The following is a 23,715-nucleotide window of genomic DNA, read 5'->3' as shown; positions in this document are numbered from 1 at the left end:
ACTTAACTAATGAAATAACTATTTTGGAATTCAATGAAAAGAAAAACCTTGAGAGATAAATCCTATTTTCAAATGTTAAGAATTGATTTGGAGAATACATTATCCTTCCCAGTGTCTCGAAAATATGCATACGTCTGACTCTACACATACTGCTCGAGGTTCAAAATCTTCACGATGAGATAAGGATATTTTTGCACCCTTTCTTAAAAGGAGGTTCCTTTTTGAAGCTTAGGTTTCTATTAGCTTGTCAATTCCACTCTATGCTACTAGGGAAAAGTGTGGGGCAAATAGCAAAAATGCAGGATCAACACGAGAAGTCTGTTGGATGGGACTAGGAATCTCATGAAGATTCCTTCAAGGAAAGGAAGATTTCTTTGAGGGAAGGAACAAACACAAATTAAATTATTACACCATGAATAAAAATATACAGTAAGAATACTAGCAAGAATCTGTGTTTTGCACCTAAAATTACAGAGGTAGCAGGAGAAGATCACACTCTCTGCTGTGGTCTGCATGAGATACACAACTGGCCCCAAAAGATGAAACGTCTTGCAACCAGAAGGAAAAGTAGACTTTTTATTGCTGCTACTGAGATTTAAAAGGCAATGGCTGTTCCTCCTTTCTACACACTTTTCTATCATCTTTTCCCAGCTGAAACAGAAAATGCAGGGCAACATTCCTTGCAGACTGAATGTTTCAGTACATTTTAGTTCTTTCCAGTGTGCCACTCATCTTTACTACTGGGGCCTTTCCAGAGGCACATCTGGCCCAAAGCAGGCAGTAGCAAGAAATCTCATAAGAAAGCTAAGAGCTTCTTACAACTTTTCCAACCCAGTCTGGCAGATGCAGGAGTTTCTGATAATCATCAGAACAGTTGGATGCTTTCTGAAGCTTATCTGAGCCAAACAGAACCTCAGGCCTTTTTGAGGTTTGTCCTGCATTGGTTTGAATAGGCTTCAGACAGTCATTGCATTGTATTTTGAAAGTGATTTTCCTTGCTGCTCTCAGAGCAGTAGCCAACGGAGTAAGGAGACTTCTATGCCATATCACCCATGCTCATATGTTTGTTTTTTCAGCCTCTGCTGTTTGGTCCTCCACAATGGGTTCTATACAGACACAAAAACTAGATGTGGCACTGGAAAATAGGTTCAAATGAAACAGAGGCTACTAGGAAAAAAAAATAATAATTATTAAAAGAGTAACAAGGATGGGATTTCTCTGCTAAGGGCTAAATAATGTTAATTTCCTAGAAACTGATCCAACCTTTATACTCGGTGGCTCAGCACTGCAGGCAGCACATCTGTTTGCTGCGTGAAGGTCCTGGGTTTGGGAAGAACTTGGCATTCTTCCTTGTGTGGTCAGCAGGGTGCCTAGAAACTGATGCTTCGCTTGATGTGGCAAACTACAGGGTTCCAAGAATAATGATATCTGAAACATTACCCAGAGAATAAACAAATAAATTTATCTCTTCTTCTCCCCTTGTGACAAAGCCTAAACTGTAAAATTCAGGGTGGCTTTTTTATGATTTATAGATTTTTGCTTGGTATCTTATCAGGGAATAAGATACAGCAGTGTTTGTACAACTTTGACTTTCTTCCATGAAACAGCTTTTAAACCTGTCCATCAAGTTGCAGTCAAATTTGATGGTGGAAATGTCCCAAAGATACAAAATTTCTGTAAAACTTATGAAAAGAAGAAGCACATAGAGGAGAAGTTATATGAGTTATTTACTAAGAAAAAGGCTGCACTGTGAGACAGACCTTTATGGAACACTAAGTCACCCTCTCTCAAGGTTTCTCTCACCTCCAGTGAGGGAGAAACTTTGACAGAACCATTTTAAAGCACCCCAAGAATTTGCTCCATGTGGGGTTTGATGGATGATCAGGGATATGAGTACAATGTAACCTTTAAAGGGGAAAAAAAAAGGTCTTCTAGATAATTAACCATAGACCCAAACACATGGAAAGCTCCATTAACTTCTCTACCCATAGGGCTACTTATTAAAGTTATTTGGACCAAACTTTTGCAAACAGCAATTTAAGCAATAAAGTGTGGAATGTTGGCTCTGAGCCTCTGCCAGCACATCAGTTCCTGGAGTTTCTCTTCTTCTCTTAGTTTCTACTTACCTAAAGTAGCACTGAAGTTACTACTCCAAAGGACTGAGAAATGGATTAATTCCCCTTTCTCAGAAGGATGATATCATGGACAAAGTTTTGATTTTGTGCAACTTTACTAGACACATGAAAGCCACCACTGTCTCATAAGCATTTTTACACACTTTGATGTTGCCCCAATGATTGACGTTTTGTCAGCTCTGCCCTACAGATATACTCTTCCCCCATCTCAAGGTATAAATATCAAAAAAGGTATACAAAAGCATCAGTTCAGCAAAAAAAAAAAAAAAATAAAGAATTAACTGCAGTGCAAAAACTAGTAGTATGCAGCCGGCAGCAGCCAACAGTAACCAGCAGCATATAGCACAACTAGTTGTTGCTTACAGTCCCGGACCCTGGCTGTTTTGGCTGTATGTTGCAGCTTACGCTACAGAGATCATAGAATCACAGAATGGTATGGGATGGAAAGGACCTTAAGGTAATCCAGTTCCAACCCTACTGCCGTGGTCAGGGATACCTCACCCCAGACCACGTCACCCAAGGCCCCATCCAGTCTGGCCTTGAATACTGCCAGGGATGGAGCATTTACCATTTCTTTCGGCAACCTGTTCCCGTGATAAATGCTCCATCCCTGACAGTGTGTTGAAAATAGATAGCCAAAGATAGCTGTTCAGATAGCTAAAGCTGGAGGCATTCAGCCTGGTAACTTTGCCCTCTTCTCTCTCTTCTGCATTCCAGCTTGAACCCAGTCCCCTTTATTCCCTGCCTTGTACAAAACAGCCTGTCAGCCACACTAGGGAAATACTTGGTATTTCTTTAGAGCAAGCTACCCAATATCCATAGAGCAGAAGAGGAGCATCACAGCTGATGATTTTGTCAGCTGGTTTTGGCAGTCCTATCCTTATTCTCAAATCAGACCTTCTAAAGTAGTAGTTGGAATATGGCTTTAGAGTCTGAGAAGCTGAGCACAGATCCATGCAAAGGCTGGCAAGCTATTCTGAAATCCCTCTGATCAGGGCAGACCAGCTGCCTTTAACACAGAAACCTAAATTAACACAGAAACCTAAATCAACAAGGTTTCTCTTGAAACTGAGCCAAATAACAACGCAGTGATGCAGCAGCCTCTCCTCAGTTTTTATCAATGCCAAAATAACTGATAGGGAGAGAGAAGTTACATAATGGTGAATAGAAATTGATTTTTCCTTTTTTTATTTTAATCCATGTTTTTTTTTATTAATGTTGGAAGCTGGACTCAAAGTTCAGAGGGCAAAGCTTAAATTCCTTGTGCTTCTCTCATGAATGCAGTTGGAATAATAAATATAGCAGGGGAAAATGTATTCCCAGCCTGGAGTGTGGTTAGATCTTGCTCTTTCTGGTCAGCAGAATGGCCAGCACTTAGATAGGAGTGCCGATCAGCTGAAGGAAGCCAGCAGTTGTAATTAGTGACCCACACTCACCTAAAAGGGTGGCACAAAATCCAGCCCTCATTCCATTCAAGCTCTGTCCTCCTCCAGTACAGATGAGCTGCCACTGCAAAAGTGAGGGTGCGTGCATATTGAAAGAAGGCAAGTTTCTGTTATTACAAGACCTTAGAAAGCTGAGAAACAGAAGGCAAAATGATGCTCAGACAACACACAGCCAGCACCCCTATAGATATCCACCACCCCATTCCACAGCTACACTGGACCACATGAAAGAATTGGAGACTGAAAGCTTGAGATGGGATGGCATGAGAGAGGGGCTAAGTGGCAGTTTCCTTGAGAAGTTTGACTGTATAAGTACACACAGTATACTATATACACTGGCATCCCTGCTATCTTCTATTGATAAGTGGTTCCAAGGACAATGATGGTTGTAAAAGGCACAGGACCTGTCAACTGCCCGTGTAGTAAATGGTATTATTCTTCCTCATAACAGGTATCAAGTAGCCAGCAGACAACTGTTTGATAGTGGTCACTATTTACATGAGAAGTGTATGAAGTTGAAGCCAGGAGGTAACATGCTTTTCAGTTCACTGTTCATTCCCAAAGCTCAGTAAATGAAAAACAAGTTTATTTTTACCCTACCCTGATATCCAGGTCCCTAGCACAGCACATGCATTACTTTAGCAAGAAGCTGATAGGAAATTTGTACATTGGTGCATGAAATGAAAATGAAACAAGACTAAAATTCATCCAGCAAAAGAGAACTCAACTCAAGGGCTCATTGGATACACGTGAAGATGGATTTAGTGCCTTCACTCACAGCAAAACACAGATCACATGTAATTGAAATCTGCACAATTATGTTTATGCCTGTCCACCCTGAAGTATCACCATCTCTAGATTATCCAACTCTCTGAAGAGAACAAAAGATTCCCTTTGACTATGACCTACCTGGAGCAGTGGCTGTTGTGTTGAAAGTTTGTGTAGCATTAGCTGCTGTGAAGCACATCATTGGTTTTAAAGGTATTAAGCTTGGGTATTTTTATATGAAAATTAAAGCACAACCTTACTCAGTGTGATAACCGCTACCGTCACTGAAAACATTGGGATTAGGGATCATGAATGGATGAAAAGAAACTCTACAGTTTTGGCAGAAGCTTCTGAAACCCTGCAAGGACTCACTAAGCAAATGCTGCTGGCTGCCCAGGGGACAAAAAATTGCTCTTCAGAACTGAAATGGGCCCTTCAGCAGAGAGGCACTAGAGGAAAACTGAAACAGAACTCCTAGCAGCAAGTAGCATCAGGTGCTATATATAAATGAGGCTTGCAGAAGAGTCTGCTGGTGTGAAAGTTCATTTCAGACTGATAATCATGTATTTGTTACATTTGTTAAGTTCCATCATTTTAGTTTTCCTAACGTGTTAAGGGTGCTTTGACTTTTCACTCCTTCATTTGTTCTGTTTGTGGACATTTGAACAGTTGGGGTTATCAAAAGCAGTTTTGGAAAGGGGTCATGTTCAGAAATAAAGTTACAAAAAGTTTTGGAGAATGGTAGACTTTACCACCTCTGTGCCATCACCCCAGAGCAATGTATCCATCTTCCTGTCTTATCCTAGCTCCTGAAATACATGAAGCACAGCATAGAATTGCATTTTAGCAGCAGGTTGGAGTAATAGATGCTACAAGGAATAGTGACATTCCTGATGTGTGGTGTGCTGTGCACCACAGGGAGTTGAAATCTCACTTTGTATGCCTTATGGCAAGCCATAAATTCCCAATTTTATGTGCCGATGTAAAAACCTGTTTAACAAATCCATTGGAGCCGGCTGCCTGGATCAATGTTATGACAAGCACATAGAATCCCAATAGCATTCCTGTGACAAAATACCTGAACATCTTGATTCAGAGATATATATTAATTTAATATGTTCATGAGAACATATGTTAGAATGAAAGAATTTGTTTCCATCTGCAGTGACTCAGTATTGTTGTAGCCATGCAGAACCTGGACAGCTCTAAAAGGGCACATATTGTTTGCATCTCAGCTGTCCCTGAACATAGTTTGTGGGCAGCTAGTGACATGTAACAGCACTCTCCTGAAACCCATGATACTCTATATAGTTTATGTTATTTTTTGTGTTTGTCTTGCCAGATGACAGCATATTTTTAAGAGTGGAACTCATCACTGGTTTGGATGCTCAGAGAGACAAGGAGAAAGTATAGATGAAATATACCCGTAGTTTTGAGAAACAACTAAGTAGGAATCATCCTGACTCGTAACTAAGTAGTGCACTAGAATTTTACCATAAAACGTACAAAGAAATACTAAGAAAATTATTCCACAATCCTGAATTTAAGCGTATGTACCACTGCGCACACCAGAGAGGGTCTTTGACATGAGGACACTTAGAAAGATAAGGGGAAATATGGAGAACAGACACACAATAAGAGCTACGCATGCTGAATATATATATAGATGTTATTGTATCACCTGGTGGATGACATTATTAAAATGTAGTTAGCTACAGCCCAAATATTCAGTCCTCATCCCATAAGTTTTACAACTGCTTTGTGTGCATAAACTTTAATTGACAGCTGATAACCTAAGGCACTCAAGGTTATTGCAAAAAACATGAGCTTTGAGATATTCAGAGGAAATGCACATAGTATTAATTATTAATCACTCAACAACCAGCCCACAGAAACATGTAGCTTACGTAAGAAGAATAAAACCTACCCAAATTAGCTCAGTTTTCCAGTGGCTGTATAAAAGTCATGGGAGTTGCAGAACAGTCCCAAATGTATGCAGTATCTGTGAATTAAATACATATGCCTTTTTGCAGTTGCTGCAGTGAAATGAATTATGGTCTTTATCTGAGCGCTCAACATTCCTCAGTTTAGACAAATCTTGAAAGCCCTGGTTTTGTGGTGGATTTAGCTCTCAGGAAAGAGGTTTGAAGAGAACTTTCATCTTTGTCGCAGATCCTGCAAAGATGTGACCTTGCCATTTATAAAGCCATGGAGCACATTAGAAGGAGATCTACCGTTCCTGTAGAAGAGGCTATAAGCATGTAACAGAATGAGCTTTGCAATGGTTAGAGTGCATGAGGTATTTGCCTCAGAATAAATAATCTTGACCAAAAGAAACGCAAAGCTAAAAGACATGACTTTCCTCAACCAAGTCATACAGGTTTTTCTGCCTGAGAGAGCATGCATGTTATTCAAGCAACTTTCAGATGGACTGCATTTACTGCCAGGAGAGTACCCATCTAAGCAAGCAATTCCTTGTTTCAGATGTCATTTGGTACAGCACATAAAACATTAAGTGAGGCCAAGACTCAACATAGAAATTAATGTACAATCCAGAAATAATCGTGTGCTAAGGCTTGCAATGAAATCTGTTGCTAATAAAGAATATTGGTATTGTCAATGAAACAATGCTTTGCCCAGCACCGTTCAGCCATTCTCCCCAATGTCAGCCGAGCTTGTCCTTTGCCTGACAAGAATTAAACTCTTAAATTAATTGTCACAAGATTAATCCAACTCTTTGCCCAATTATGCTGTTGATGAATCATTAAGGTTCTGATGAACTGAAAAAACACATGGTGGAAGCCCAAAATTTCCCAAATGCAGGTTCTCAAACACTCCAACAGGAGAGGAAAAAAACAAGACATAAAACAACTTAGTACTGCAGCAATACTTAGCCAGCAGACACTTTCCAGAAACAAGGATAGATACCCATGATCTTGCTTTGCTGCTTCAGGTACAGGAGATGAGCCCACATGTGCAACATTTTTAATCATACCTGCCAATATACCAAACAAAATAGCCAACTTCTGTTGCTTTTATTTTGTGCTAATGTATTCCTATTTCCTTTGCAAAGCAATTTATTCAGCATGAACAATTCTTAAAAATATAGAGTACGTGTTCTGTGATACATAAGCTTTTTCATATGTAATTAATATTTTATTAAATTTTTAACACTGAATTACTTTTTATGATATAAAAGATTATATTTTCCAGTTCACAGATGCAAATCTACTTATAAATAATGTAAGCAATGTTAAAATATCAACAGATATCAGTTTACTACAAAATAAATTACTTACTTCCCTAGAGAATGTTTAATCTCAATTATTGCTCATGGAAAGCACACACCATTAACAAGCAAGACAAGAACAATTTATTTTCCAAAAAGCCAAACTACTACACACATATTTTGATACCTAAACTGCAGTATATACTCAAGAACTTCATTCCTGCTCCTAGGAATAGGGAATTCTCACAGCTGTTCAGCTCCTCCATTTAAGCTATTTCTATGTTGCCCAAAAGGAAGACAGGTACCTAAGTGAGCATCTGAGTGAATGCTGCAAATCTTGTATTTATAGTGATTGTCAGAGCTGAGAGGCATCACAGTTTGTTTGGCACCTGACTTCTCAACTGCAGGATTTCATAGGCTCCTGTAACGTGATTGGAGGTGCTTCAAAACCCAAATAGGGGCAGGATAAGGTCATGCTGAGCTGACAGCTATTGTGTTTACTTCTGTACATAGTGTGGGAAAAGCAACAGATAATTTTTGGATAACTGCCTTACAGATAAATCACACATCATGTCACAAAAAAAGGGAAACAGGGCTCTAGACCTTTGTCACCCAAAAGGTGATTGACTTCACCAGACCTACAGCCCAGAAGAGTTCTGTAGCCATTTGACTAACAGTCTATTTCCATCTTTTTTTTTGATGTGCTAGAAAAGGAAGAAGTGGTACAAAATGCATTTGGAATATTGGTGGCGTGTCACACACTCACAGCTGAAACAGCACTCTGACACCGTAGCATTATGTCCAGTTGGCCAACCAAGTCCGAGGGCAACACCAGCCAAAGCACAGCCTAGGTCTCCTTGCAGAATAGGTGCTGCTATCAGCTTTGCCAGTACTCCATAGTTTATCATGGAAGAGATAAGACTTCAGGGTTGCAGTGGAACAAAGGTAGCCTGACAGTATCTGATAGCATTGGTTGCTTTATTCTACATGTTCAATAGGACAGAAAAAGAGAGCATTGCCTGTCACCAAAACAGAAAATCAATACTGACTCAGGACGAGTGCCAGGTCTATAATGACTGTACACAGATGTTACTAGAGTAAACTTGAGGAAAATATGATAAAAGCTTAACAATCAGCCATCCCCCATTGGGTGAAAATATTCAGAGTAGCTGGTTGAGTGGGAACATGTGCAAAATGAATGAATCGTGCATGGATCCCAGATGCATGAGAACATCTGTGATGATGATGCTGGCATTGAGAAGTACTTGCATATTCATGCTATCATTATCACTTTTGCTTCTGAGCAGCTCCTTATTGCACAGAAGAGCTACAACTCTCATACCTATAGTCAGCAGCTCTGAGATCATCGGGATATCCAGTTAAGAGCAGCATCCTCAGTTTTGGTGAGAGTGAAACAAATTACAAGACAAGTAGGCATCATGATTAGCAATTCCAGCATTTCATCTACACAGACCTCTTGGTGGCCATCTTGGCTGCCTTCTGTAATCATCTTTCATTCATACTACAGCAGAAAAGGCTGGCTTTTAAAAGCTTCACAAGCTGTCACTAGTTACATTTCCCCAGGAGTAAGAGAGTGCATTTCGGTGTTACATGCTGTACAAGGTCACGTTCAAAGCTCCTCTGTGCTTCCAGAGTAGTGTTAAAGGCTCCTACACATAAATAAACTATTCATCTTTGCAGTAGCAGCAAGTGAACTGAATTGGACTATGTACAGGTATTAGTATAAGACTGAGCATGTTCAGTGATGCACAAGGTCAGGCCCCTTGACTACGAACTCCAAGCAATGGGCATCTTATCCTAATGGCCTTTTAAGCCTGCATCACAAATCATAGAATCACAGAATGGTTTGCATTGGAAGGTACCTCAGAGCTCATCTAGTTTCATCCCTCCTGTCATGGGCAGGGACTCCTTCCACTAGAGCAGGTTGCTCAATTAGAAAAACAATAATAAACCACTATGGGATACGGAGAGACAGCAGATCAGGAAAACAGTTGTAGAGCTTGCCTGGAAATAAACTCACCATCTCTCATATTGTTATTACAGATGTAACTATTGTTTCCCCGATGTTTCTTGCCTCCCACTGCTTAATAATACTTATGCAAGCTGGTTAGATCTATGTCATTTGCATGAGATAAACAATAGAATGAACTCCATTCCCACTCTTTGTGTCTCTCCTATCACTTGTACTTTCTAATGTAAGCTGACATATGGTAACGAAGATGAGGAGGGGTTTCCACCTCTACCAGTTCAGCTTTTGTATGATACATGTGTCCCACAGGTATCCCCCACACATTGATATCTTGTGCTGCCTCTGACCACCATCACAATGAACTACTTCATCTTTCACATGCTCCTGTGCTCTGAAAATTATATTAGGAACTTCTGGCAAGCTCAGTGCTGCAGCAGTTTCTGCGCCTCCTAAATTAACCTTTATTTGCTCCAGCCATAACATTTTGACATATGTGACACAAAGAGGCAGCCAAGGGCAGATGCTAATAAGCTAGAAAGAAAATTAAGAACTAAATGTAACCTCTTAGTAAGTAAATAATTTATATAAAAGTAGGGGTATGATCCTCACTGTCTGATCTAGAAGAGTGAGTTGCTAAACACAGCCCATGATGGAGAACAGAACCCAGGTTGATTAATTTTCATTAAATAACCTTTTTCCCCCAAAACTCCAGAAACTAAAACATGTATTATGCAGTTGTTTCCTTTTCATTAAGACTGATCTGTAAGAATATATAGTCAGCGCATATATGAAAATGTGCATACAGGTTTGGATTTGTTACTCTGGGGTATAAACTGGAGTGTAAGCAGAACCATATCAGGTAGTTAATATGGGTATTAATGCAACTTTAAGCTGATTTACATGGTTAAAACTTTTCTGCGTTTGACATCACTTCTGAAAGACAGATCAACCCTCATTAAAACAAAAGTGCAGCATTACCACCCTTTCTCTGGGGTTTTCTTTACTGTAATGCCCCAGACAGGTTGAAAATGGCCAAGTCATTTCGGTGACATGCCGACACCGCTGTCCATCCAGCTAAACAGCACTGCTGCTCCTTCACTTTTCCCCACCATTTGCCTATGCTGATAGGCTGTTCCTTCACCTACATGCATGCTTCAAGCTTTTGAGACCAGAGATCTTCTCACACACCACCCTAGTCACTGCACGAGTAAGGGTCCTAGCAAAACCACAAAACAAGTGAGTGTATTGTGGTGCTAGTAGCTTGAAGAGCACTAATTTTAGAAGCTTCTGCTAAACGTGGGGCTCCTTTGCAGTAATTTCTGCAATACAACCTACAGCTTTTTAGATTATAACTTAAAATATTTTCGTCACTATTTTAGATCCGTTACTATCCTTGTGAATTGCTGAATACCGATGCTTTTTGTTGCCTACAAAAGCAATGTTGTAGTATTTGTTTACTTCTGGGTTTCTAAAGGAAGTTTTTTCCTCTTCTTACAAAAAAGGTTGTTCTTTTATTATTTGCCACCAGAAACTTAATTAATGAAACTGTTATGTACCTAAACACGGAAGGCATCACACCTTAGAATGGCAAAACTGCAGTGCACAAGGTACAGCACTGAGGAACTCCATCCTACACTGTCAGCTTTATCAGTACCCATGCTGTATAGCCGAATTTTGCCAGGCGCTATATCATAATTCACAGGATCTATTGCTAGCCAGGAAAAAATTCACATTATGTCAGTACAGGCAGACCTGACGAATTGGAATCTCCAAAGCTTTTTTTCCCCCTCTACTTTTTCATCCCCTTGCTTCTGCAGCTTGATGCAGAGAGAGCTCCAAGCTGCCCTCATTGGCATAAGCAAACAGTATTGTCCAGGGGCCATGCCACTAGCTGGCATAGTCCGTGCTGATCCTCAGGCCAAGCACAATTCCCTTAGGGTACTTTTTCATGTCACTGAGTTATGTATGGAGAAAGAGCATAGTTTAGTAAACATTACAGTGTGCTGGGATTCGAGATAAACAGTCTCTCTATGTAGCACTGCCACCTCTCTCCAAGTGGGTTTGGGCAAGTCAGTAGGCTTTTTAGCATTTCCTCTTGAGACGTGGAGGTAGATCTATTTCACTGAAATCTACTGATGGAAAAATGCTACGAATTAGTTGCTTTAGCACCAAATTCTGATGTCTGTATTTGTTGGACTAATCTCATCTGTGCAGAGACTGCACAGAAGGGAGGGGGAAAAAGAAAACAACAAGGTGACAACACTCAATGCCTGATCAAACTAAGCTGCTCCTAATTTGCTTCAATACATCTCTCAAGCTGCAGCTTGTCAGAGTCACCTGAATAATCCTGGTATAATTCCAGTCCATATTTCTACCTAAAAAATTGAAAATCTTTAGCATGCAATTAATATAGCTGGCAATGACACAGTACATCCATCTGCCCTCTTGCACCAGATGAGGTTTAATAATCAATATACCCAAAGGGCTCAAATAATTTAGAGCCCATATTTGCTCTCAGGAGTGGCCCTTGCTGGCTAAAGGTTTCAGCACTTCCCCATAAATTTAAGGGCTGAAGCAGGGGGTGGAACAGGGGAAGAGATTTGTGGGGGAATTTCTGTGTATGTGAGTGACAATTTATAAAGATGGCTTCTCGTCAGAAGAAGTTGCTTTTGTGCAGTCATTTTGAAGTATTAAATTTTGATAACTCCTTAATCACTGCAGTTTAATGAGACAGAGGCAGCAGGTGAAGGGGGAATCCATCATGTCATTTCAAGTACCCGGCTCTCTTCCTGCCGTGAACATTTGCCATGACACAGTAGTCTGAAGCTCTCCTTTTGCAGCTGCAGTTCAGAGGGATGTTGTAGTCTTCCAAGAATGTTTGATTTTCCTGAATAAACCTCCTTGCATAATCAAAAATCATTTTTTAATCTCCCCCCCCAAAAAAACCCAAAAAAACATTGCTCAAAAAAGAGCAAACAAAGCACCTTTAAGCACATAATTTTTTAATCCTAAAATTGGCCAAGACAGGTTATTTTATCCTGTAGAAGTGTTTGTCGCAAGTGTCACTGCAGACCTTTGTTTGATGCAGTGCTTAGTTTTTAATTCACACTTAATACATGTTAGCTAATAAAAAGCAAAGTCCCCAGAGATACTTGTGGCCTCTCAGGTATTTTTTTTTTTTCATATTATGAAATTCTTCTATTTTGGAGGGCCTGTGGGACAAAATGCAAACACAAATTGCTTTCCACAGATGAAAAAGAGGTGGAGGAGCAGACAGCACTCATAGATCCCATGATCCAATCTTAAACCCTATGCACACTGTTCCTCAGTAAAGCACACTGCTCAGAAGTCTGAGGCATTGGGGCCCACTAGTGAGGAAGTGATTAACAAGACATCCTGTTTTGCAATGGCTGTTTCACTTCGTAAGCCAAAAGTACATTCCACAGTGAAAGCTGCTGCTTCCCTTTATAGAAGGATATTGCTTTGTTGTTTCTGTTCATGCTGAGATTCAGCAAACTTATTGCATGTGGAAAGCATCTGATTAGGACAATATTGGAACAGCTATAGCTTGCACCTTTCTCCAATACTGAAATTTTTCTTTAGGAGCATGAATCTGGACACAGTTTTTGGTGCTGCAAAGGTATCTTTTTTGAGACGACATCCACACAGCCAAATATCTTCTGCCAGTTCTCAGCACCCACCCCTTCAGTCAACACTTAGATTCCTCATTTATTAATTTGATATTAGACTGTCCCAGGAATCATTTGCTGTAATCCAAGATACAGAGAAGGTATAATAAATTTTTAAAAATTGAATAATTGCCTTCCTCTTTGTCCTGTCAGACAGGATATTAGCAGTCTGTCAACCATAAATCGCAACATGACCAGATCTTCCCACTACTTAAGGAAATATAATTAAATTTAAGGTTTTGCAGTTTCCATCATCTAATAATTCTTAACTTGTTCTGTTATTAATAACCTTTGAAAAAACAGGGAAAGAACAGGGAGACAAATATTGTGACAGCTTCTACAGCAATTCCAGGACCACTGTTATTGAAGTGGTTCCATTATGAAGCCAGATTACTTTCTAAACAACTGTTCCGATATGCCAATCAAGAAATCACTCTGAAGCAACTAAATAGTGATTATCTTGCTGCACCTCCTCTCAAGCTGCTTACATTCACTACTACAGCAGGAATGGTCAGTACTGGTTTGACATGCATACTCAGAGGGAATTCAATCAATTGTTCTTTCTCTGTTATCCATTTTCTGCAGGAACTAGTGCAAAGAGCTTTACATCTCTCAACATTTGACATTGAAGAGGGAGAGCAGTCACAAGGAGACCCAGGCACACACCAGTGGGCTCACGTAGAGAGGAGCTGGGATGGGAGATCTTCCCTATAAACCTCAGCTGTACAAATGATAGATCAACCCCACATTTCAGCACACACATTTTACAAGACCAAGTCTAAGCCAATTCGCACTATATGTGACAACATTAGTGTAAATATTCCTCTTTCTCTGACACAGCAAACTCATTTGTTGCTATCTACTACATCTTTTGCACTAGGCCACGGTTGCTGCCTTCCTCCTCAAGACTTATTACAAAATTTAAAAGTTTCCAAAATATAAATCCCTTTCAGAATCAGGTTCTGAAAAACAGGAAATGGGGAAAAGGCACCCCGATTTCTTTTGAGATCTTGAAAGTACAAGATACTAACTGAATGTTGATCACTCATTCTCCTTCCAGCTGGCTATAAACCCCCATTACCATGCATAACTGCCACTGGTTGAGTGGATACAATTCCACTTGGAAGTCATTAGAAGTGCAATTTTAACCTTTTGACCATCAGCCTTCCCTTGCTTGGAACAAACATTTTGATTTCTCAGAGGCAAAACCTTTTTATTGTTTTATGTCAGCCACTCAAAAGAAAGCATTCCTTCATTTGAAGTCAAATTTACAAAGCCACTCTAAGCACAGAAATTACTGCCCTTCCTTTGTCTTTTATCTGTACCATTTCTCATTTTTTCCTCTTTTGACACAAGCAGAAAAATTCTGCTTCCTTCCCTTTATGCACAAACTTTGCAAACAATATCTCTGAAGCCAATTAGAAGTCAGGCTTGTCATTTCCAATCCACCAGCAGAAAAAGCAAGCAAGTAAGCAATCAAGCAAGAAACACCACAGAGTAACGACACCTATTTTAACACTGATGGCTTTTTTTTTGGAGAGAGGTTGAAGTGCTATTTAGAATACATATGCTTGCTTGCCTTTATTTTGCACAGAATTGGTTTTAAAATAGATAAAGCCTCTTGGGTTCTCAGAAATGAATGATTCTTCTTCTCTCTTCCCCCCGCCCCCAGCTTCTCACAAACAGCAGCCAGTTCAGTATTGTTTTCTGTGAAGTAAGTTCTGCTTAACAACAACAATCCTTTCCATCTTGCCAGCTTTCAAGGCCACCCTTCACTTTCTTTCATATATTTCTCAAAATTATAGGTCCCTCACACAATCTTCCACCTTCATAAATTGATTCCAGGCTTTCTAAAAATCTCTCCAGCTCCCACTTCAAAGATTTGGACCAACAGAAAGGTACTGAGGCAAGGTATACTTTATTCACCTTTCCACCACTGGGAATTATGGCATCTCTAATTCCCTTCTCCTCTACATAAGCTCCAGTCTTCATCAGTGCCTGAATTCAGACCTGTATTTTGGTCGTTCCTCTCCATTTTATCTCAAAGTCTTTCAAGAGAACCTGTAAGGCAGCACTATTTTCAAAACAAACTATAACCATCCCTATGAGCTGGCTGTCTCCTGGGGATGATTACAGTTGAAAATGATCCCCAGTAAGAACTAAAACCACCACCTTAGGTCAGATCATTCCTTCTGTAATGGCTATATGGAAGATGACTCTATTCCATATAACATTAAATATTAAACTTCTCTGAAGGCCACGGTGTCTTCATATCAATTGCTGCATGGACACCAACAGAGCACTTGCCAGGAGCAATATGAATAGGCCATGAAGACTAGAGGGTCTTACATTGTTTAAAACACCTGCATGAATGAGAAGATGACATTTTTACTTTCCGTTGTTTTGTTTGCATGGACGTATCAGGATTTAAAGTTCCTGGCTTCTGGTTCTTATCAGAATATATTTGCCATCAATAGCTTTTATTAAAAGTTATTATTAGGCAACTTTTCACATTTATCTCTTATCACTTTCCACTTCAGAAAACCTTATCACTCCTTTCACTAAGTGTATGATAATTGGAGCTTTGCAATTACAGGTACAACACACAGAGATTTAATGGACCAATTTGACAAGCTGAAAGAATTCCAGTTCCCCTACCTATTTAGCATTTTAATAGCGCTTCTCCCTAATTAGTCTGTAGTTACAGTTACCAAAGTAATTGTCAATGACTATAACCATAAATAAGGCAGATCTGTCAGGGCTAGCCTGATCTTACAATGGATCAGGACCTTTTCCAGGGAGTGAATAAATGCACTACAAAGATTCAGTCAGAGCCAAACGTCTCCTGGGATTTGAGATTAAAAGTTAGATTAATAAACAACCTACGGGCAAGACCAGTGAGAAGAGTCAGGCACCATTTCAGTGTCTTTCAAACAAAAGTTAGAACAGAAAGGTAGTGCTACTCAGAAGGACTTAGTTATAGTGACGTACCAAACCAAGATCACTTCTGTAAGCATTCCTGTGTTAAGCTGCACTTTCTAGGTTAGTCACCAGATGTGCAGGCTGTATTACAGGATGTGTAGGATGTGTATCACTCTCTTCCAGGTGTGAGGGAATAGAACGTGAACACCGCAGGGCTCCACTGCTTACCCCATCCCATTTCCTCCCTGAGGTGTTGCTCCCTTTCTACACCAACACAAGCAGTGACTCAATGTTCTTTTCCCTGGCACATACACTTACAACCACTGAAAGCAGAAGGATCTTGCAAGAAATTTATACCCTGTTAAGTCTTTTGCTGCCCAACCTGGAGACACAGGATCTTTTGAGAACGTATAATAGGCTTTGACTTATTCCAAATGCAAATGCACTGAATACTACAATACATGTGAAGTAGCTGTGACTTTCTACATGCTGCACCAAACAGTTCTGTCCTAAGAAATACTAAAGATATTTCAAAGGAATCAGCTTCTCCTTTGTACCATTTTGCATGCCCATTTGTGCCTGAAGCCCTTTGCCACAGTTTAAGCCACTATGTATGAGCTCTCATGAGAGCCTGGGAAGTGTAATTTTCTTTTCTGATAGAGGTAGCTGATGGCCCTACAAAAGGTTTATCAAAGGTTAGAAAGGGAGCATAACAAGCAATGGGAAAAGAAACCACAACCTTGGAAGTTTGACCTAATGCTATAAAATAAAAAATATTTGTTCTGTTGTCCTTAAAAATCTAAACCTACAGTGACTCAAAAACCAACACAGGATTTCCCCCCCCCCTCACAGGATACTTTTGGTTCTTAGAATGAATCAATATAATTAGGCTGTAAAATATTAGTGAAAACTTCAAGCTCAGGGCAGGGGAACAAACAAGCAGTTGTCTCCATATATATATATAGTTGGTGTATTTCATTTTTTAAATTTCTACTTTGTTATGGCTGTGAAACATCTATTTCAAGAAATAATGCAATGAACAGAATGGGGGAAAAAGGATATAGGAGATAGCAAACTTAACAGTATAGGTACATGTGTATGTCTCCTAACCAGCCTCTGGAAGCTTGATTTGATAAACCAGGGACTGACAGGGGGTGATTCTACTTCCACAGGGCAGAACAACAATTAGCTCCAATTGGTTCAAGTCCCAGTTCCAGGAAAAGACATCAGTTGCTGACTCAAGTGAACCAACATGTTTCCTTGGAGCAGACAATATCTCAGATATAGCAAGTAATGGGGCACCTCACAAACTTGTGGGAATAAAACTGTTCTTCACAGGCCCCAGGTGCTGGAACAAAAACAGAACCCTATTTTGATAACAGTGCCAGATGCCAGAATTATAAGTTAATTTCACCAACACTTGTTACTAGAGGGCAGCCAGACTTGTATATTTTGCCTGACCAAACACTTTTCTTCCCTTGCCCCATCCTTAGACTCATACCTCTGAAGTGAATGTTGCAAGAGGATCATGTATCTCACAGACAAACCTTTACCCTTCTTTTTATTCATCTTTTGCAAATTGCCCAATTCTCATCATGACCTTAATACATTCAAAACCACAATTACTTATGTGAATGATTTCCAAGTTCCAACCGCGAATGACACAGGATGTGCAACTTGTTCCACAGCACATGCAGTGAAATTTAACCAGACCATCACAGACTTCAATATTAGTTGTTATTGCTTCTGCTGTACTGTCAAATGCATTATCCAAATCAGAAACCAGAGACAGAATCCTCTCATTCAACCCCAACACTTCAAGTCCTGTAGCCAAATTCACCGAGAGTGAGGATCTGAAAATTCAGTCGAAAAATGTCATCTCTCTCCCACAAGCAAGAAGTTCTGGTTTGAATATGGATTATCAGAAATATCCCCCTCCATCACTATCAAGAGTGGCGACTGAATTTTAATCATTTTTTCATCAGTATTTTTAGAAAATAAGACCACCTCTATATTGGCAGGGAATGAAGCTGTACTAAAATACAGAAAAATCAGGTTTCTCAGTATGCTGGGTTTGAAAGATATCTTCCAAATACTTTTCCCCAGCCTTATATAAGAATGCAAAGGAAAGCTTGTCAACTGCCTTCATGGAGATACCATCCCAGGGAACTTGTGTCTTGGCTGGCAGTCCCTATGAGGCTGAATACTTAGCAAGATCTACAACTACTTTAAGTTTCCTGTGTGAAGACCAGCAAGAACTTTCCGACAGCATACTGACTCAGCTCTCAAACTGATTTAGCTTCCTTTTAGGAAAATGTTGCCTTCATACCTACAAAGAATCTTGCCTACCCTTTTTCTGGATCTGCTTTACCACCTCTTTCTATCAGAGGAATTTTCTGTCATAATTAGGAAGTCATATACTTTCAAGCATATATTTTCCTGAAGACTTGAAGTGTAATGATCAGCAGTAATAGTCAGATTGTTAATTCTTCCTACCTTACTGCTCTACAAAGGACAATTTTGTTCTTTTTTACCTCATAGAAGATGAGCAGATCTTGGTGTTTTAAGAACAAAGCTTAAAAAAAGTATTAGAAATACACTTAAACCACACAAAACTAAACAAGCAAATCAATGCATGCCAGGAGACTAAATTTGTAATTCTCAGATAATAAAAAACTCCCCAACTTTAATGAAAATTTTCTTGCATAAGGCATGTGGGATCATGCATAGAAGAGTATAATTAAGGCCTACTGTGGACCTACATAGTGATTGAATTCCTAACTAAATATTCAATCACCCATCCATCCCTCTGCTGCCGAAACTCTTCTCCTCAATAAAATTCTTTTCCATCTAGGATTATAGGACTTGGAAAAGTCCTTGATTTTGCATATGGAAATCAAACTCTTTCCTCAGAGGACAAATGTGTATGTGAACTCTGAAGAAGAATAAAAGAAAAACAAACATAAGAGGAGAGCGATAGTCATCTTTAAATATAAAAAAAGCTGGGGAGCGAAGTGTTCTATCCATGTATATGACAAAGTAATAGATTGAAAAAATGAAAAGTCGCAACAAGTAATAACAAATACATTCTCAGACTAAGTGATGTATTGAGACAGCCTGGCTCTGGAGGCTGCAGAGTTTGACAGATCTTGAGAGCATACATGATTTCCCTGATGGGGAAAGAGTATGGACAAGATGACCTTTTGAGATCTAGTCTATGTCTACAGTTACATAGGGTCATCCTAATTTCCCTTTTCCTTGCAGCAGCCTGAGGTCTGATGTGCACTGGTTTTGTGTCAGATTTGTACAATTCCCCAGATGTGTTCCACTATGGTCAGAGGGAAGGTTCTTCTTGCATCTTCTAATGAAGACCAAACAACTTTCCTTATATTTTCACTAGATTCTGTCACAGTTTAATCCCAGCCAGCAACCAAGTTCTCACACAGCCACTTGATCATTTCCTGCTGTCCCCAGTGGAATGGGGAAATCAGAAAAAGGTGGGTTGAGATAAGAGCAGTTTAATAACTGAAGTGAAATATAAGAATTATTGTAATGTAAGAGAGAGGGAGAGAGAACCCAAGGAAAAAAAATCCCAAGTGATGCACAACACAATTGCTCACCACCACTGAATTTTAATTCCCAGTTGCTACACTTGCATTAAAAAACTAATAATAATAAGAAAAAAGTATTGCAGGAGCTGGCATTCAAAAGAATAAAAATTTTAAAGTATGTCAAAATAAAAAAATTTCTCAATTTTTCAGAATTGTTCTCAGCCTTTTTCCTATCAAGACTGAGGAATTTTTTTACAGACTGAAGATAAATTCATTACTTGGTTTGGATGACCCAACATAAGATTAGGGCAGGAGGGGGGGAATTAAAACCTCCACAATTCAATTTCTTACATTAAAAAAAAGGTTGTAATAACTCTGTTTAAGCATTCTTTCTTTTCACCTTCTCAATCTCCCACAAGTGCTGAGTCTAGTCTGTTAAAATGGTCTCCTGAGATTAACCTAGAACTGTTCATATAAGCTTTTTGGTATCAAAATTTGTACTGTACTGAATGTGTTCCTAGACCATGACCCACACTTCTGAACTCTGGAAATACGTCTCTCTCTCAAGGAACCTTGTTCTATCAAAGAGACAGAAGTTACAATCAAAAGCTAAGACGGAAGTTTCCAGCTAGCTTTCATTGTGGGTGCACTGCAACGGTAGATGTGCCATCCCATTCGTAACCCCGCTGTCTTTATTTGTTGTATCTCTGGTGTTTCCATTTTCTCTAATCTGTAGCATTCTATTTTGCAGCTTCAGTCCACGATAACTGTAATCTGAGGTCTGCTGGTGGTGAGAGATAGCTAGCCCCTGCCTTCTAGCTTGTGCTCTGCTTCCATCCCATCCTTGTGCCTGCACTAGAGTCACACGACTGCCTGGCAGGTCACAGCAGAGAGCTTTCATGGCTATTGCTCACTGTACGTGCTTTTTGTTGTCACTAGTCAGTGTTCAGCCAGATCTCTTCCATTATTTGCATGCAACTACATTGCTGATGATGGCACAAGGAAGGAAACTTTTCTCACCCCTGCTGTTGTCTAACAGTTTCTGTCTGACCTGAAAACAAACAAAGCAAAACCAGGAAAAGCTCCTCAAATTTAACTTCCCAACACTGTAACAATGACTTCTTTTGTGCTGCCCATAGAGCTAAAAGACATTAAGTACTTGAAACAGTGACAGTAAACACCTCCCCATAAGAAACGTAATTTCATGCTGCAAAGACCAACCTCACCTTTTAATGTTAGAGGTATTTCAGGAGCATGAGTTTAAGGATAGCATGAAGAGGGTAAACCTTTCTGTTTGTATGACATGCTTACATTATTCGCATTTCTGTATAGCTGAAGGCCAGTTAGAGTCTATACAGACACAAAAGAAAAAAACTCTCCCATGCCAATAATCTAACACATGAGAAAACAGATGAATTTAGACAGATAAAGAAACAGAAAGGAACAGCAAGCCAGTACTAAATCCATATCATACGCCAATGGTCTGCCTCAGCAGCAGCAGTTAAGCACCCATGGGTTTTGAATGCACTTTAACAAAACAGATTTAGAAGAGAAATTTGTTTTAAAAGAGGAATTTGAAAGAGAACCAAGATGTAGCTTTTGCTGTGAGCATGAGAACCGTTTCCCAAGGATGAGGGAGATGTTTGCTCATAATATTTAGCAGCAGGGATACAGGGGCTGGCATCTGATGCTGATCAGATAAGGGAGCTGACTTTTGATCACAGCCTTGAGATAAGGGTTAAGCAAACAGAGGCTGCAAATAACTTTAAAAGTGAACCCAAGAGATTTGATTTGATGCGATAAAGAGGCAAAGAAGGAATGTAAAGTAAACAGTGACATGGTCCAAGGGGCAGGTAGGGAAAAAGATCTTTGCAAAAGAATGGATTCGAGTATAAGCACCAAGGGAAAATAAAGGGGTGGTGATGAAGCTTATATATGAACCTCCTGAGAATGTTAGCCGCAAGGATGGTTAGGAAATGCTATATTTCCAGAAACATTATGGAGAAGAAATATGAGCATTCAAGCTAAACATGAACATAAGTATTTAGGAAAAATATGAAATAAGGCTATAAACCATTCATTCTTTCACCAGTACTGTAGGTTTCCCTTACAACATGCAGCCTCTTTCTCTCCCTTTTCCATTAAGTCATAGTTAAATCTGAACCTGTAACTGTTGCCTTGGGAGAGAGTATTGTGTTCACATGAAGGAAGTTATTTGAATAAAGTCAGTTTTTCATTTCAGTTTGAAGAATAATTACATGTACACCAAAAGTGAGGCACAACAAACTCTAGGAAAAGGAGAACACTAACAAATGAAATTAGATTTTATCTGATGAATATTTGTTTACTGCACCATCAAGGAAGAAAGAATGGCAGTGGGTAACTATGTTTTTCATTCATTGCCAAAGGAAGTTCCTAATAAGGGATTTCTCAATTCCAAATAGAAGTTAAAGAGGCAGCAAGCAATGTTCCCCCACACAGAATGGTAGTCCATGTGCACCAGAGAGAAGGGAGGAGGTTTTATTAACACAGTTTGGACAACCCAGCCAAGTCACCCCTGGGCATCCTATCACTGGCAGCGCAGTGAGGACAGCATCATGTGCTCCCTGGACTTCAGCTTTCCAAACACCCCAGGCTCTCTCTTGCAACTCCAAAAAGAACCACAGCCACAGCCAGGCACGTCAAGGATTATTCTGACATTGAAGTGCCGCATCACCCTTTGGCAGAATAAAGCAAGAACAAGAAAGCAGCAACTTACAGATACTGCTGTTATGTAGGGCTTCGGGTATTACCACACTCCCCTGCAGTCACTAATTATTTCCCTGGTGAGAATGCAAAAAGGGTTTTTTGAGGGGAAGCATTCAAGCCAGTAATGTGGTTTACCTACACAGAACCATGGGTAGCATACACATGCGCTTAGAATAAAGACAGATTTTCCCCAGTGACCACCCCCCAGGAACAGAATTTCCTTAGCCATAACACAAATCATCTTTGTCATGCAAGAGGCAGTTTGTGTAAAACAAGCACCAACAAGACACAGATAAAGCACAGCGAGGCCTCGTGCTGCACTTGGCATCTCAATGAAGCCAAAACCAAAGCACAAACCAGTGCAAAAAATAAATAAAAAGCTAAAATTCTCCCAAAACAAGGATAGAAACATTTTCATATTTCAAGTCCCCAGAATAACCATATTCTCCAAATTATCTGCTAAAATAATGGCTATACAAATTCATACTTGAAGGAACACAAATGGATTTTCCATATTTGTTTTCAGACAGGTGGAGATTAAAAGGAGTTTTAAAAGCATAATAAGAACTCAAAAAAATATCTTTTTCTTCATGCTAGAATTTCCTTTGGAAAATGAGCTTGAATTTTTCTCCACATTATCTAAAAATCAAGAACTGTAATTTCTACCTAAAAGCATTGTTTAAAATTCAAAGATAATTTCTTTGAAAGCAAAAATTAAATAAGAGCACTAAATTGGAAATGAAAAGCTGCTTGAAAAGCAAACCCACTGTATTATGAAAATCCTGCAAAAGAACACTATTGAAAAAGAACAGTTTATTAAGATTCCTAATTTATACTTCTAAATAAGATTCTCAAAATAAGTGTATAACTTACAGAGAACTCTAATGTAAAAACAGCTATTGACTTCATTAAATTAATAATAAAGCTCAATTTTCATGATGTTCAAACCTGAACTTGATCATTCTCAGCACTGTTGCCAACTCAAGGTTTTCTAAGAAGCTAAGCTACAATTTATGTATCCCAAAAATGAACCAGATTTTAGAAACTCCAGATGCTTCCACAGAAACTCCACATCCAAAGTGTCCTTGCTGCGTTGATATATTCTAAATACTGTGCGACTTGGCTTCTCAGATAGGAAATGAGACCTTTTGACAACACAGCCTGAAGGAGATTTCTGCTGTACCATCTTTGAGGTGGAAAGACACATGAAGGAGGAATTTAACCCTGCTATCTATAAG

This window comes from Pezoporus wallicus, unplaced genomic scaffold (genome assembly GCF_028554395.1).
Source record: "Pezoporus wallicus isolate ANWC-B61680 ecotype Strahan unplaced genomic scaffold, APGP_CSIRO_Pwel_v1 contig_7835, whole genome shotgun sequence".
Classification (NCBI taxonomy): Eukaryota; Metazoa; Chordata; class Aves; order Psittaciformes; family Psittacidae; genus Pezoporus; species Pezoporus wallicus.
Note: the sequence above shows the minus strand (reverse complement) of the source record.